Genomic DNA, 14,133 nt, shown 5'->3' with positions numbered 1-14,133 from the left:
TGTTGTCCAGGCCAGTCTCGAACTCCTGACCTCAGGTGATCCACCCTCCTCGGCCTCCCAAAGTGCTGGGATTACAGGCGTGAGCCACCGCGCCCAGCCGTGATTCACATTTGAACCTGAGACCAGAACTCATACATGTATTAATTCATTAACTTCTCAAACATTCTACCTGCTATGGGATAAGTACTGGGGGTACAGAGAGGAGCAAAATAGACATGGGCCCTACCGCAAAGAACCTGAATATTCACGTGGAGTAATTCTCATCGCTTTCTAGGCCTAGTCTTGATTTCTGCTGAACCCGGGCCAAGGCAGAGGCACAGGTGCCTCCACAGAGCAGAACCAGACAAATATTGTACACTATAATCAGTGCAGGGATGGGAACACAACCTGGCTCTGTGAGAGGCCAAAAGAGGCCCTTGACCAGTCTGTGGGTAGAAGGGAATCCAGGAAGACTTCCTGGAGGTGGTGACCTCTGAGGCTGATTGGGAGGTGTTTGCCATAGTGTTTCATCATTTTCTCATTTTATAGATGGCAAAATGAGTCCAGAGAGAATTACTTAGCCCATGTATTCAATTAATCAAGCAAACATTTCCCTAACATCTACATTTCCCATTATTGAACCCTGAGCCTGGAGATACAGAGGTGAATAAGGTAACAGCCCTCCTAGAGGGAATGGTACAGAGAGGTCCCAAGTATCCAGGATACCTCACCAATCACTGCCCATTGGCCTCTGTTTTTTTTTGTATATATTTTATTCTATTATTATTATTATTTAAATTTTGAGACAGGGTCTCACTCCGTTGCCCAGGCTGGAGTGCAGTGGTGAAAACATAACTCACTGCAGCCTCAATTCCCTAGCCTCAAGCAATCCTCCCATCTCAGCCTCCCCAGCAGCAAGGACTACAGGCACGTGCCACTGTGCCCAGTTAATTTTTGTATTTATTTTATTTTTTTGTAGAGATAGGATCTTGCCATGTTGCCCAGGCTAGTCTTGAACTCCTGAGCTCAAGAGATCCTCCCACCTCGGCTTCCAAAGTGCTGGGATTACAGACATGAGCCACGGTGCCTGACCTATTTTATTTTACCTTTTTAAAAGTCAGGATTGGCCGGGCATGGTGGCTCATGTGATCCCAGTACTCTGGGAGGCCAAGGTGGGTGAATCACTTGAGGTCAGGAGATTGAGACCAGCCTGCCCAACATGGCAAAACCCTGACTCTACTAAAAACTACAAAACTTAGCTGGGTATGGTGGTGCATGCCTGTAGTCCCAGCTACTCAGGAGGCTGAGGTAGGAGAATTGCTTGAATCTGGGAGGTAGAGGTTATAGTGAGCTGAGATCGTGCCACTGCAGTCTAGCCTGGGCAACAGAGCGAGACTCTTTCTCAAAAACAAATAAATAAATAAAATAAAAAATGATAAAAGTCGGCTGGGCACTGTGGCTCACACCTGTAATCCCAGCACTTTGGGAGGCCGAGGCGGGTGGATCACGAGATCAGGAGATCGAGACCATCCTGGCGAACATGGTGAAACCCCGTCTCTACTGAAAATACAAAAAATTAGCCGGGCGTGGTGGCGGGCGCCTGTAGTCCCAGCTTCTAGAGAGGCTGAGGCAGGAAAATGGCGTTAACCCGGGAGATGGCGGAGCTTGTAGTGAGTGGAAATGGCGCCACCACACTCCAGCCTGGGCGACAGAGCGAGACTCCGTCTCAAAAAAAAAAAAAAAGATAAAAGTCATGGTTATTGAAGTATACATAGAGTAAAATTCTCCCTTTTTAGTACATATGTGACAAATGCATAGTCCTGTAATCATCATCACAATCAAGACACAGGTCGTCATATGAATTTTTTTTTTTTTTTTTTTGAGTCAGAACCTTGCTCTTTCACCCAGGCTGGAGTGCGGTGGCATGATCTTGGCTCACTGAAACCTCTGCTTCCCAGGTTCAAGCAATTATCCTGCCTCAGCCTCCCGAGTAGCTGGGACTACAGGCACACGCCACCACGCTCAGCTAATTTTTGTATTTTTAGTGGATACAGGGTTTCACCATGTTGGCCAGGCTGGTCTCAAACCCCTGACCTCAGGTGATCCACCCGCCTTGGCCTCCCAAAGTGCTGGGATTATAGGTGTGAGCCACCGTGCCCGGCCCATCATTTGAATCTTATGTTCATCCCACTTCCTGAGTCCAAGCCTTCTCCTGAATTCATTGTGTTATCTTGGGCAACTCTTGCCCTCTTTGAACCTTAATTTCTTCATCTGTTAAGTGGGAATCACACCACCACCCTTAACAGCATTGCTGTGAGGATGGCTGCCTGGCACACAGTAAGCGCTCAGTTAACACCAGCTTTTATTCACACTCCTTCCCTTTTCTAGCTCTTTCAAACTGCCCCTCTCCCTCTGGTCTCTCTCCCTCTGGGTCTCTCTCTCACACACACACAAACACACACACACTCTGGGACACACACACACTCCCTCTGGGACACACACACACACACATTTTGAAGCCTCTTGTTTCTCAGAGAGGTTTTATTTATAGGCTGCGCCTCATTGTGAATGTGAAAAGGAGAAAGCCCAGGCCCTCCGTAGACCTTTCATGAGTAAATCAGCCCGGGCCTGGAGCACGGGGTCACCAGGAGGATTTCACTCTTAATTACTCCTAGAGAAAGCGGGCGGGAAGGAGGCCTCTCTGGGAGCCCAGGGCCTTGCCTGGCGCTGGGCCCCTCGCTCCCCAGGCTGGGGAGCGCTGGCTCTCCTGGGCCCAGATTGGGCCAGAGCTGGGGCCAACGCTTCCTGGGTCTGGCCTTGATTTCTGCTGAACCTGGGCCAAGGCAGAGGCGCAGGTGCCTCCAGGGAGCAGGGCCCCAAGTAGGTTTCTTTGAGGGCAAGTTGTTTGGACGCAGAAAGAGGGCACACAGCTTGACAGGGTTGGAGGTAGCAAGGGTGACCTGCTGAAGTGCCAGGCAGGGGTAATTAAACAAATTTTTTAAGGCTTTAAAATTCATTTCTGATGTAAAAATAACACACTCTATTATAGAAAAATGGGTGAAAAGATTCTTATCCAGGCCTTTAACATTGTTTATTTTGAGGGGTAAGTTTGTTTGTTTATTTATTTTTTTATTTTTATTTTTTTTGAGACGAAGTCTCGCTCTGTCGCCCAGGCTGGAGTGCAGTGGCCGGATCTCAGCTCACTGCAAGCTCCGCCTCCCAGGTTCATGCCATTCTCCTGCCTCGGGCTCCCCAGTAGCTGGGACTACAGGCACCTGCCACCTCGCCTGGCTAGTTTTTTGTACTTTTTAGTAGAGACGGGGTTTCACCGTGTTCGCCAGGATGGTCTCGATCTCCTGACCTCGTGATCCGCCCGTCTCGGCCTCCCAAAGTGCTGGGATTACAGGCTTGAGCCACCGCGCCCGGCCTGTTTATTTTTGAGACAGAGTCTCACTCTGTCATCCAAGCTAGAGTGCACTGGTGCAATCTCAGCTCCCTGCAACCTGCTCTTCCCAGGTTCAAGTGATTCTCATACCTCAGCCTCCTGAGTAAGTGGGATTACAGTCATGCACCACCAAGCCCGGCTAATTTTTTTGAGACAGAACCTCACTGTCTCCCAGGCTGGAGGGCAGTGGCGCGATCTCGGCTCACTACAAGCTCTGCCTCCCAGGTTCACGCCATTCTCCTGTCTCAGCCTCCCAAGTAGCTGGGACCACAGGCGCCCACCACCATGCCTGGCTAATTTTTTTTGTATTTTTAGTAGAGACGGAGTTTCACTGTGTTAGCCAGGATGGTCTTGATCTCCTGACCTCATGATCAGCCCATCTCGGCCTCCCAAAGTGCTGGGATTACAGGCGTGAGTCACCGCGCCCAGCCCATGCCCTGCTACTTTTTGTACTTTTAGTAGAGATAAGGTTTCACCCTGTTGGCCAGGCTGGTCTCCTCAGGTGTTCCACCTACCTTGGCCTCCCAAAGTGCTGGGATTACAGGTGTAAGTCACCGTGCCTGGCCAAGGGGTAAGTTTAGAGGTAAAGAAAGGGACGTTATTAACATTTTGTTTAACATTTTTTTATTTTTTAACTTATTGCAATGACTATGTATAGCTTTTTAATTAAAAAGCACAGGTTATTTTTCATAGTATGCATGGTACTGTTTTGTGATTACAGAAAAGAAATTAATGTTTGATATAAGACACTGAGAAAATAAAGTATAAAAACCACCTGTGGCTCCGTGAAAGAATATCATTTTTTTCTTCCTTGATTCTGCATTAAAGGAAATAAAAGAAAAACACTTTTACTATTTAGGTATATGACCATAGATGATTTATTTCTTGGCTAAGTAGTTCATTTTTATTTTTTGTTCATTTTGCATACTTACACTGCACAAACACTTTGGGTACAACTTAACACACTGAGGTTTTCTTTTTTTTTCTTTTTATTTAATTATTATTTATTTTGAGTCGGAGTCTCTGTTGCCAGGCTGGAGCGCAGTGGTGCGACCTTGGCTCACTGCAACCTCCGCCTTCTGGATTCAAGCAATTCTCCTGCCTCAGCCTCCTGAGTAGCTGGGATTACAGGCGTGTGCGACCATACCCGGCTAATTTTTGTATTTTTAGTAGAAACGGGGTTTCACCATGTCGGCCAGGCTGGTCTTGAACTCCTGACCTGATGATCCACCTCGGCCTTCCAAAGTGCTGGGATTACAGGCGTGAGCCACCGCATCCGGCCTCACACTGAGATTTTCATCTTCCATTCATCTTTTCTCTTCTTGTTCTTCATATACAGTCATCATTCAGTGTCCCTGAGGGATTAGTTCCGGGACCTCCCTCAGATACCAAAATCCACAGATGTTCAAGTCCCTGATATAAAATGGCATAGTATTTGCATATTATCTATGCATACCCTCCTGTATACTCTAAGTCATTTCTAGATTACTTATAATCCCTAATACAATGTCAATGCCCGGTAAATCATTGTTATACTGTGTGTTTTAGGGAATAATGATAAGGAAAAAAGTATATGTTCAATATAGATGCAGGGTTTTTTTCCAAATATTTTCCATCTGAGGTTGGTGGAATTCAGGGATGTGGAATGAATAAATACAGAGGACCACCTATATATATTTATGTTACTGGATGGCAATATTTTGAAATATGAAATACACAAGCCCTTGGGGTCCAGCAATTCTGCATCTAAAATTCTATTCACGTGAGTAGGAGTAGGTAAATAGTAGAAACAAATTTGTTCATTTTGAAGGTGTTTATAAAAGCAAAGACTAGCAACAACCTTGATGGTCATCAGTAGGAAATTAAGTAAGTAAATCATCATGTAACTTTACAGTGAAATATTTTGTAGTCATTATAAGAGTGTATCGGCTGGGTGCGGTGGCTCAGGCCTGTAATCCCAGCACTTTGGGAAGCCGAGGCGGGTGGATCACAAGGTCAGGAATTCGAGACCAGCCTAGCCAATATGGTGAAACCCTGTCTCTACTAAAAATACAAAAATTAGCCAGGCGTGGTGATACGCACCTGTAATCCCAGCTACTCGGAAGGCTGAGGCAGGAAAATCACTTGAACCCGGGAGGCAGAGGTTGCAGTGAGCCAAGATCGCGCCACTGCACTCCGGCCTGGGCGACAGAGCAAGGCTCTGTCAAAAAGGAAGGAAAGAAAGAGAGAGAGAGAGAGGGAGGGAGGGAGGGAGGAAGGAAGGAAGGAAGGGAGGGAGGGAGGGAAAGAAAAGAAAGAAGAGTATATCAGGGCAGGCGTGGTGACTCACGCCTGCAATCCCAGTCATTTGGGAGGCTGAGGCGGGTGTATCACTTGAGGCCAGGAGTTTGAGACCAGCCTGGCCAACATAGTGAAACCCTGTCTCTACTGAAAATACAAAAATTAGCCAGGCATGGTGGCTCGCACCCGTAATCCCAGCTACTCAGGAGGTTTAGGCATGAGAATCGCTTGAATCTGGGAGGCAGAGGTTGCAGTGAGCCAAGATCACGTCACTGCATTCCAGCCTGGGTGACAGAGTGAGACTCTGTTTCAAAAAAAAAAAAAAAAAAAAAAATATATATATATCATACATGCAAAGATACCCCAAAATCTGTACTTCAGTAAATAAGCAAGTTCCAAAATCATTTGGATTGTGTGATTCTCTATTTTTGTTTTGTTTTGTTTGAGACAGGGTCTCACTCTGTTCCCAGGCTAGAGTGCAATGGCACTCACTGCAGCCTCTACCTCTTGGGCTCAAGTGATTCTCCCATCTCAGCCTCCCGAGTAGTCTATGTCTATTTTTTAAAATATAATAATCGGCCGGGCGCGGTGGCTCAAGCCTGTAATCCCAGCACTTTGGGAGGCCGAGACGGGCAGGTCACGAGGTCAGGAGATCAAGACCATCCTGGCTAACACGGTGAAACCCCGTCTCTACTAAAAAATACAAAAAACTAGCCAGGCGAGGTGGCAGGCGCCTGTAGTCCCAGCTACTCGGGAGGCTGAGGCAGGAGAATGGCGTAAACCCGGGAGGCGGAGCTTGCAGTGAACTGAGATCCGGCTACTGCACTCCAGCCTGGGCGACAGAGCAAGACTCCGTCTCAAAAAAAAAAAAAAAAAAAAAAAAATATATATATATATATATATATATAAAAAATAATCATATCTAAGTATATAAGCACAGAACATTTTTGGAAGGATATACATGAAATTAGTAACAGTTACATTTAGGGAAGGAGTCTAAGGGGTAAATAACTTTTACTTTTTCATCTTATACCTTTGTGTACTGATGCATTTTTTCTTTTTCTTTTAATGTGAGTGTATGTTACATTTGTAATTTTTTAAAACTAGCTAATAGAAATGTGGTTTAGGGCTGGATGCAGTGGCTCACACCTGTAATCCCTACACTTTGGGAGGCTGAGGCAGGTGGATCACCTGAAGTCAGGAGTTCGAGGTCAGCCTGGCCAACATGGTGAAACTCTATCTCTACTAAAAATACAAAAATTAGCCGGAGGTGGTGGTAGGAGCCTGTCATCCCAGCTACTTGGGAGGCTGAGGCAGGAGAATTGTTTGAATCCGGGAGGCGGAGGTTGCAGTGAGCAGAGATCATGCCACCACACACCAGCCTGAGTGACAGAGCAAGACTCTGTCTCAAAAACAAAACAAATGTGGCTTTGCTATATATAATTCTAATATGTATTTATTAAAGAAAATACAGACTGGGTGCGGTGGCTCACACCTGTAATCCCAGCATTTGGGAGGCCGAGGTGGGTGGATCACGAGGTCAAGAGATTGAGACTATCCTGGCCAACATGGTGAAATCCTGTCTTTACTAAAAATACAAAAATTAGCCGGGCATGGTGGCATGCACCCGTCCTCCCAGCTACTCAGGAGGCCGAGGCAGGAGAATCGCTTGAACTTTGGAGGCAGAGGTTGCAGTGAGCAGAGATCTCGCCACTGCACTCCAGCCTGGCAACAGAGCAAGACTGTCTCCAAAAAAAAATAGTCCATTAAATAAACACAAAGTTTCTTAAAGAAACAGTGTGATTAAATAAAATATTATCCCCATATTATTCAAAGACAACCATGTTAACATTTTAATTTATTTCCTTCTAGTTTTATCTCTCTATATATTTATACATTTTTAATATTTTACACATTTTTTTTGAGACAGAGTTTTGCTCTGTTGCCCAGGCTGGAGTGAAGTGGTGTGATTTCAGCTCACTGCAACCTCTTCCTCCCCAGGTTCAAGCAATTCTCTTGCCTCAGCCTCCCAAGTAGCTGGGACTATAGGCACCCACCACCATGCCCGGCTAATTTTTATATTTTTAGTAGAGACGGGGGTTTCACCATGTTGGCCAGGCTGGTCTCGAACTCCTGACCTCAGATGATCCACCCGCCTCGGCCTCCCAAAGTGCTGGGATTACAGGCGTGAGCCACACCATGCCTGGCAATATTTTACAAATATTTTACAATTTTTTTTTTTTTTTTTTTTTGAGACGGAGTCTCTCTCTGTTGCCCAGGCTGGAGTGCAGTGGCGTGATCTCCGCTCACTGCAAGTTCCGCCCCCGCAAGCTCTGCCCCCCGGGTTCACACCATCCTCCTGCCTCAGCCTCCCGAGTAGCTGGAACTACAGGCACCCGCCACCACACCCGGCTAATTTTTTGTATTTTTAGTATTAAGCTCAGGAGTTTGGGACCCGCCTGGCCAACATGGTGAAATCCCGACTCTACAAAAAATACAAAAACTAGCTGGGTGCGATGGCGCACGCTTGTAGTCCCAGCTACTTGGGAGGCTGAGGCGGGAAAATCGCTTGAACCCAGGAGGTGGAGGCTGTGGTGAGCTGAGATCATCGTCCCACTGCACTCCAGCCTAGGTGACAGAGCGAGACTCCGTCTCAAAAAAAAAAAAAAAAAGAAATAACTACTGTTTACAATTAAGAGTATAAACTAAATCCTCTGCAGAGCTTTCTTCGGGAAGTTGATTTTAGTCTTTTTACACCATTCCTTCTATATGTGTACATTTTTGTTTTGCTTATCTTCATTCGATATTTCTATATGCTTCTTCACGTTTTTATAAACAACTTATAAATATAATTTTAATAGTTATAAAATATCCCAGCAATAAACAATCCTTTCTTTAAACATTCTCCATTAACGAACCACTAAGTTGTTTCCAAGTTTTTGTGATTATAAACAACTCAGATGAACATTTTATACCTACATTTTTTTCTCTGTATCAAATAACATTTTTATGTCTCGGCAGTGGAGTTACTGGGCTAAAGGATGTACCCATTTTCCAGGGTCTTAAAAACCACTGTCAGCTGGGCGCAGGGGCTCACAACTGTAATCCTAGCACTTTAGGAGGCTGAGGTGGCAGGATCACTTAAGGTCAGGAGTTCAAAACCATCCTGGCGAACATGGTAAAAACCCGTCTCTACTAAAAATACAAAAAATTAACCAGGCATGGTGGTGGGCACCTGTAATCCCAGCTACTTGGAAGCCTGAGACAGGACAATGGCTTGAACCCAGGAGGCAGTTTGCTATGAGCCACTGCACTCCAGCCTGGGTGACAGAGAGAGACTCCATCTCAAACAAAACAAAACAAAACAAAACATAACAAAAAAAACCACTGTCAAATTATTTCTCAAAAGTGTTACACTTCTGGCCAGGCATGGTGGCTCACGTCTGTAATCCCAGCACTTTGGGAGGCCGAGGCAGACAGATTGCTTAAGCCCAGGAGTTCAAGACCAGCCTGGCCACCATGATGAAACCTTGTTTCTAGAAAAAATACAAAAATTAGTCGGGCACAATGGTACACACCTGTAGTCCCAGCTACTCGGGAGGCTGAGGCAGGAGAATCTCTTGAACCCGGGAGGTGGAGGTTGCAGTGAGCGGAGATAGAGTCACTGTACTGCAGCCTGGGCAACAGAGGGACTCTGTCTCATAAATAAATAAATAAAAATAAGTGTTACACTTTTTTACATCTCCATGCACAGTGCATGAAACATCCTGTACATTTCATTATGTACGAAGGGCACATGCATTCTGGAGGGGGAGAAAAGATGGGAACGGAAGGGGTTCTGCTTGACAAAATTGGGTGGGAACACCTGGAATTTAAATATGTATCTTTAGGTCTGGTTCACAAATGTAATCTCAGCCCTTTGGGAGGCCAAAGAAGAAGGAATGCTTGAGGCCAGGAGTTCAAGACCAGCCTGGGCAACATAGCAAGACTCCCATCTCTACAACAAATTTTAAAATTAGCTAGGTGTGGTAGTGTGCACCTGTAGTCCCAGCTACTCAGGAGGCTGAGACTCGAGGATCGTTTGAACCCAGGAATTTGAGGCCACAGTGAGCTATGATGATGCCACTGCACTCCAGCCTGTGCGATAGGGTGATAACTTGTTTTCAAATAAATATGTACATAAACAAACAAACATCTCTGCCTGTTTGCTGCTAGTTTTCCCTTTTCCTTCCTTTTCTCTAACATTGCAACAGTGACCACCAATCATTGATCATTTACTTCGTGCCTGACACTGTGCTTTACACTTTGCATGCACTATCTCATTCATTTCTCACAAAAACCCTATGACATTAGTGGTTTTTATCACCCCCACTTTACAGATGAGGAAACTGAGGCTTAAAGTGTTAAGTGTCTTCATGCACACATATGTTTATTGCAGCACTATTCACAATAGCAAAGACTTGGAACCAACCCAAATGCCCATCAATGATAGACTGGATAAAGAAAATGTGACACATATACACCATGGAATACTATGCAGCCATAAAAAAGGATGAGTTTATGTCTTTTGCAGGGACATGGATGAAGCTGGAAACCATCATTCTCAGCAAACTAACACAGGAACAGAAAACCAAACACCACATGTTCTCACTCATAAGTGGGAATTGAACAATGAGAACACATGGACACAGGAAGGGGAACATCACACACCGGGGCCTGTCGGGGGGTGGGGGGCTACAGGAGGGATAGCCTTTGAAGAAATACCTAATGTAGATGACAGGTTGATAGGTACAGCAAACCACCATGGCACATGTATACCTGTGCAACAAACCTGCACATTCTGCACATGTATCCCAGAACTTAAAGCATAATAATAATAATAATAATAATAAAGTGGTAAGTATCTTTTCCAAGGTTGTGTAGCTGGTCAGTGGCGCAGTTGAGCTTAGAACCAGGAAATCCAATTCCCTTTGCCCGATTTTGCATGATCAAACTCTCCTTGACAGGTAGAAAAAGTAAGTCCTGGAAAAGTGATGTGACTTGCCCAAAGTCAGGGAAAGAGCCCAGCCCAGATCACTGGATTCTTTCCACTGTGTTCCATTGTCTGGTTGCAGGATGCTGATCTAAGGAGTTGGGACCTTAGGAACTTCAAAACACAGCCATAGAAAATCTTCCCGCAGGGCTTTTGGGTTACAACAAGATTCAGAGCCTCTCAGAGCCACAGTCCCAGCAGTGCATCTCCCCTTCATGGCTGGGTGCTGTCTGTCCGTATTAAAAAAAGGAGGGCCGGGCGCGGTGGCTCAAGCCTGTAATCCCAGCACTTTGGGAGGCCGAGACGGGCGGATCACGAGGTCAGGAGATCGAGACCATCCTGGCGAACACGGTGAAACCCCGTCTCTACTAAAAAGTACAAAAAACTAGCTGGGTGAGGTGGCGGGCGCCTGTAGTCCCAGCTACTCGGGAGGCTGAGGCAGGAGAATGGCGTAAACCCGGGAGGCGGAGCTTGCAGTGAGCTGAGATCGGGCTACTGCACTCCAGCCTGGGCGACAGCGCGAGACTCCATCTCAAAAAAAAAAAAAAAGGAAATAAGGGCTGGAAGCAGTGGTTCATGCCTGTAATCCCAGCACTTTGGGAGGTCAAGGTCAAGAGATTGAGACCATCCTGGTCAACATGATGAAACCCCGTCTCTACTAAAAATACAAAAATTAGCCGGGCGTGGTGGCACCTGCCTGTAGTCCCAGCTACTCAGGAGGCTGAGGCAGGAGAATCGCTTGAACCTAGGAGGCGGAGGTTGAAATGAGCCGAGATCACGCCACTGCATGCCAGCCTGGTGACAGAGCAAGACTCTGTCTCAAAAAAAAAAAAAAGAAATAGCAGTTAAGCACTCACATGCCCAGACAGGGAGGAAGTCGGGCAACCCCAATGCATGTTCGGCCACGGCCAGTCTATGGGGAAGACCATGAAGCATTGAGAGCAACAGAAAAGAGGAGAGAGAAGGGAAGGAAAATACCTGAAGAAAGAGAGAATACTGGTGAAAGGCAGCAAAAAAAGCAGTGGAGAGGGAGGTGATGCCCCCAAGAAGGGAACTGAGAAGTGGCTGGCCCGGAAAGGTGAAAGAGGACCAAATGCCCTGCCCTGAGTTCCCACTCTATTTTTATTTCTTCATTTATCTTTTGAGATGGAGTCTCACTTGAGCCCAGGTTGGAGTACAGTGGTGCGATCTCAGCTCACTGCAACCTCCACCTCCTGGGCTCAAGCAATCCCCCCACCTCAGCCTCCTGAGTAACTAAGACGACTGGCGTACACCACCACATCAGGCTAATTTTTCTATTTTTTGTATAGATGAGGTTTTGCCATGTTGCCCAGGCTGGGCTCGAAATCCTGGGCTCAAGTGATCCACCCTCGTTGACCTCCCAAAGTGCTGGGATTACAGGTGTGAGCCACCTTGCCGGGCCACATCACTTATTGTTATTATTCAAAGAATGTGCTAAATGAAATACTGAGGTTTGAACAAGATGCCCTGAAATACAGAAGCAAGAGCAAGCAGCTTGGTGTGAGGCCCAAGTCAGGGAAAGTTCAGGTTCCTGTTCCTTGATTTGCTGTTTTCAGGGGTCTTTGTTTGGAGTCCAGAGATGAGAGGAGGAAAACTGCCCCCACCACCCACCAGCTGTATAATTTAAGGGGTCCAGCCCTGATGCCCCTTTAGAATCCGTGCATTCCTCTAGCTGCTGGAGTCGTTGGTTGCTGACAGCTCACAGCTGAGTCCCTCTGTGGTTTGGTCACACTGAAGGGAGTCATCACTCTGAAGTCACGTCCCTTTCCCAGTGCAACTCATATCCTTGGCTTGTTCGGCACAGGTATAAATACTCAGCCTCCTCATCTCAACTCAGAACAAGTCTGATGGGCCATCTCAGCTTCAGAACTCTCGATGGGACTGGCCGAGGCCTCCACTGAGACTGCGTTACAGTACAACTCTTCCCTCTGCCCAATCCAGCTTCCTTCCTTTTCTTTTTTTCTCCTTTCTTTCTTTCTTTTATCTTTTATCTTTTTTTTTTTTTTTTTTTTTTTTTTTTTTTTTTTTTTTTTTTTTTAGTAGAGATGGGGTTTCACCATGCTGGCCAGGCTGGTCTCAAACTCCTGACCTCAAGTGATCTGCCTGCCTTGGCCTCCCAAAGTTCTGGGATTACCAGGTGTGAGCCACCACGCCTGACCCTAATGGGGTTCTGACAAAATCCAGGAATTCAGTGAAGGGTGGGTGGACCTGTGAGTGTGTGAGTGAGGGATGTGCGTATTTGTGAGCCACAGATATGCACACGTGTACTTGTGTTCACTGTGAGTCTGACGGCGTGGGTGCATGCATGCGTTAACCAGTGCTCTGCTGACATCATGGTGGCCAAGCATGTAGAGATGTATGTGCCCATGGATTCCCCTGTCCAGGCTCCCACAGGACCTATCTCCTTGGTTTCTCCACCTTCCCCTTGGTACACAGGAGGCATGAGTGTCCAGGAGGGGCCAGGGTTTGAATTCCAAAGCCCAGCGGCCACTTTCTTATTCCCACCATGTCTCCCAAGAGTAGTTAGGGTCTGGACTCTTAAAACATCAAGCTGGGCCGGAGGCGGTGGCTCATACCTGTAATCCCAGCACTTTGGGAGGCCGAGGTGGGTGGATCACTTAAGGTCAGGAGTTCGGGACCAGCCTGGCCAACAAGGCAAAACCCCGTCTCTACTAAAAATACAAAAATTAGCTGGGCATAGTGGCACACGCCTATAGTCCCAGCTACTTGGGAGGCTGAGGCAGGAGAATTGCTTGAACCCGGGAGGCAGAGGTTGCAGTGAGCTGAGATCACGCCACTGCATTCCAGTCTGGGCAACAGAACTGGATTCTGTCTCAAAAACAAACAAACAAACAAATGAACAAACAAACCTCATCAAGCTGGCCAGGCACAATGGCTTACACTTGTAATCCCAGCACTTTGAGAGGCTGAGGCAGGAGGATCACTTAAGCCCAAAAGTTTAAGGCTACAGTGAGCTATGATCACACCACTATACTCCACTCCAGCCAGGGTGACAGAACAAGACCTTGTCTCTATAAAAAATAACAAAATAAAACATTAGCTCTTGCTGGGCGCAGTGGCTCATGCCTGTAATCCCAGCACTTTGGGAGGCTGAGGTGGGCGGATCACGAGGTCAGGAGTTAGAGACCAGCCTTGCCAGCACGGTGAAACCCCATCTCTACTAAAATTACAAAAAATTAGCCGGGCATGGTGGTGTAAGCATGTAATCCTAGTTACTCAGGAGGCTGAGACAGGAGAATTGCTTGAACCTGGCAGACAGAGGTTGCAGTGGGCCAAGATTGCGCCATTGCACTCCAGTCTGCATGACAGAGAGAGACTCCTTCTCCAAAAAAAAAAAAAAAAAAAAGGCCGGGCG

General features: G+C 46.6%; 2 protein-coding genes across 50 annotated transcripts in view; both read right to left on the bottom strand.

Moving 5' to 3' along the window:
- BICDL1 (BICD family like cargo adaptor 1) overlaps positions 1-14,133 on the bottom strand; it is a 718,679-nt gene that overhangs the window by 24,888 nt on the left and 679,658 nt on the right. The window contains exon 1 of one of the 48 annotated variants that reach the window (XM_050747960.1): positions 11,966-11,970. The exons of 46 other annotated variants lie outside the window; for them this stretch is intronic. The gene's annotated coding sequence lies outside the window, so the exon portion shown is untranslated. Of the gene's footprint in view, positions 1-8,042; positions 8,047-11,965; positions 11,971-14,133 lie in introns of those variants that run through there. One more of the 48 variants, XM_050747970.1, reaches the window with a different exon arrangement.
- DYNLL1 (dynein light chain LC8-type 1) overlaps positions 1-14,133 on the bottom strand; it is a 151,178-nt gene that overhangs the window by 88,125 nt on the left and 48,920 nt on the right. The window lies entirely within an intron of this gene.

This window comes from Macaca thibetana, chromosome 11, assembly GCF_024542745.1.
Source record: "Macaca thibetana thibetana isolate TM-01 chromosome 11, ASM2454274v1, whole genome shotgun sequence".
NCBI lineage: Eukaryota > Metazoa > Chordata > Mammalia > Primates > Cercopithecidae > Macaca > Macaca thibetana.
This window is presented reverse-complemented; position numbering and strand designations above follow the sequence as displayed.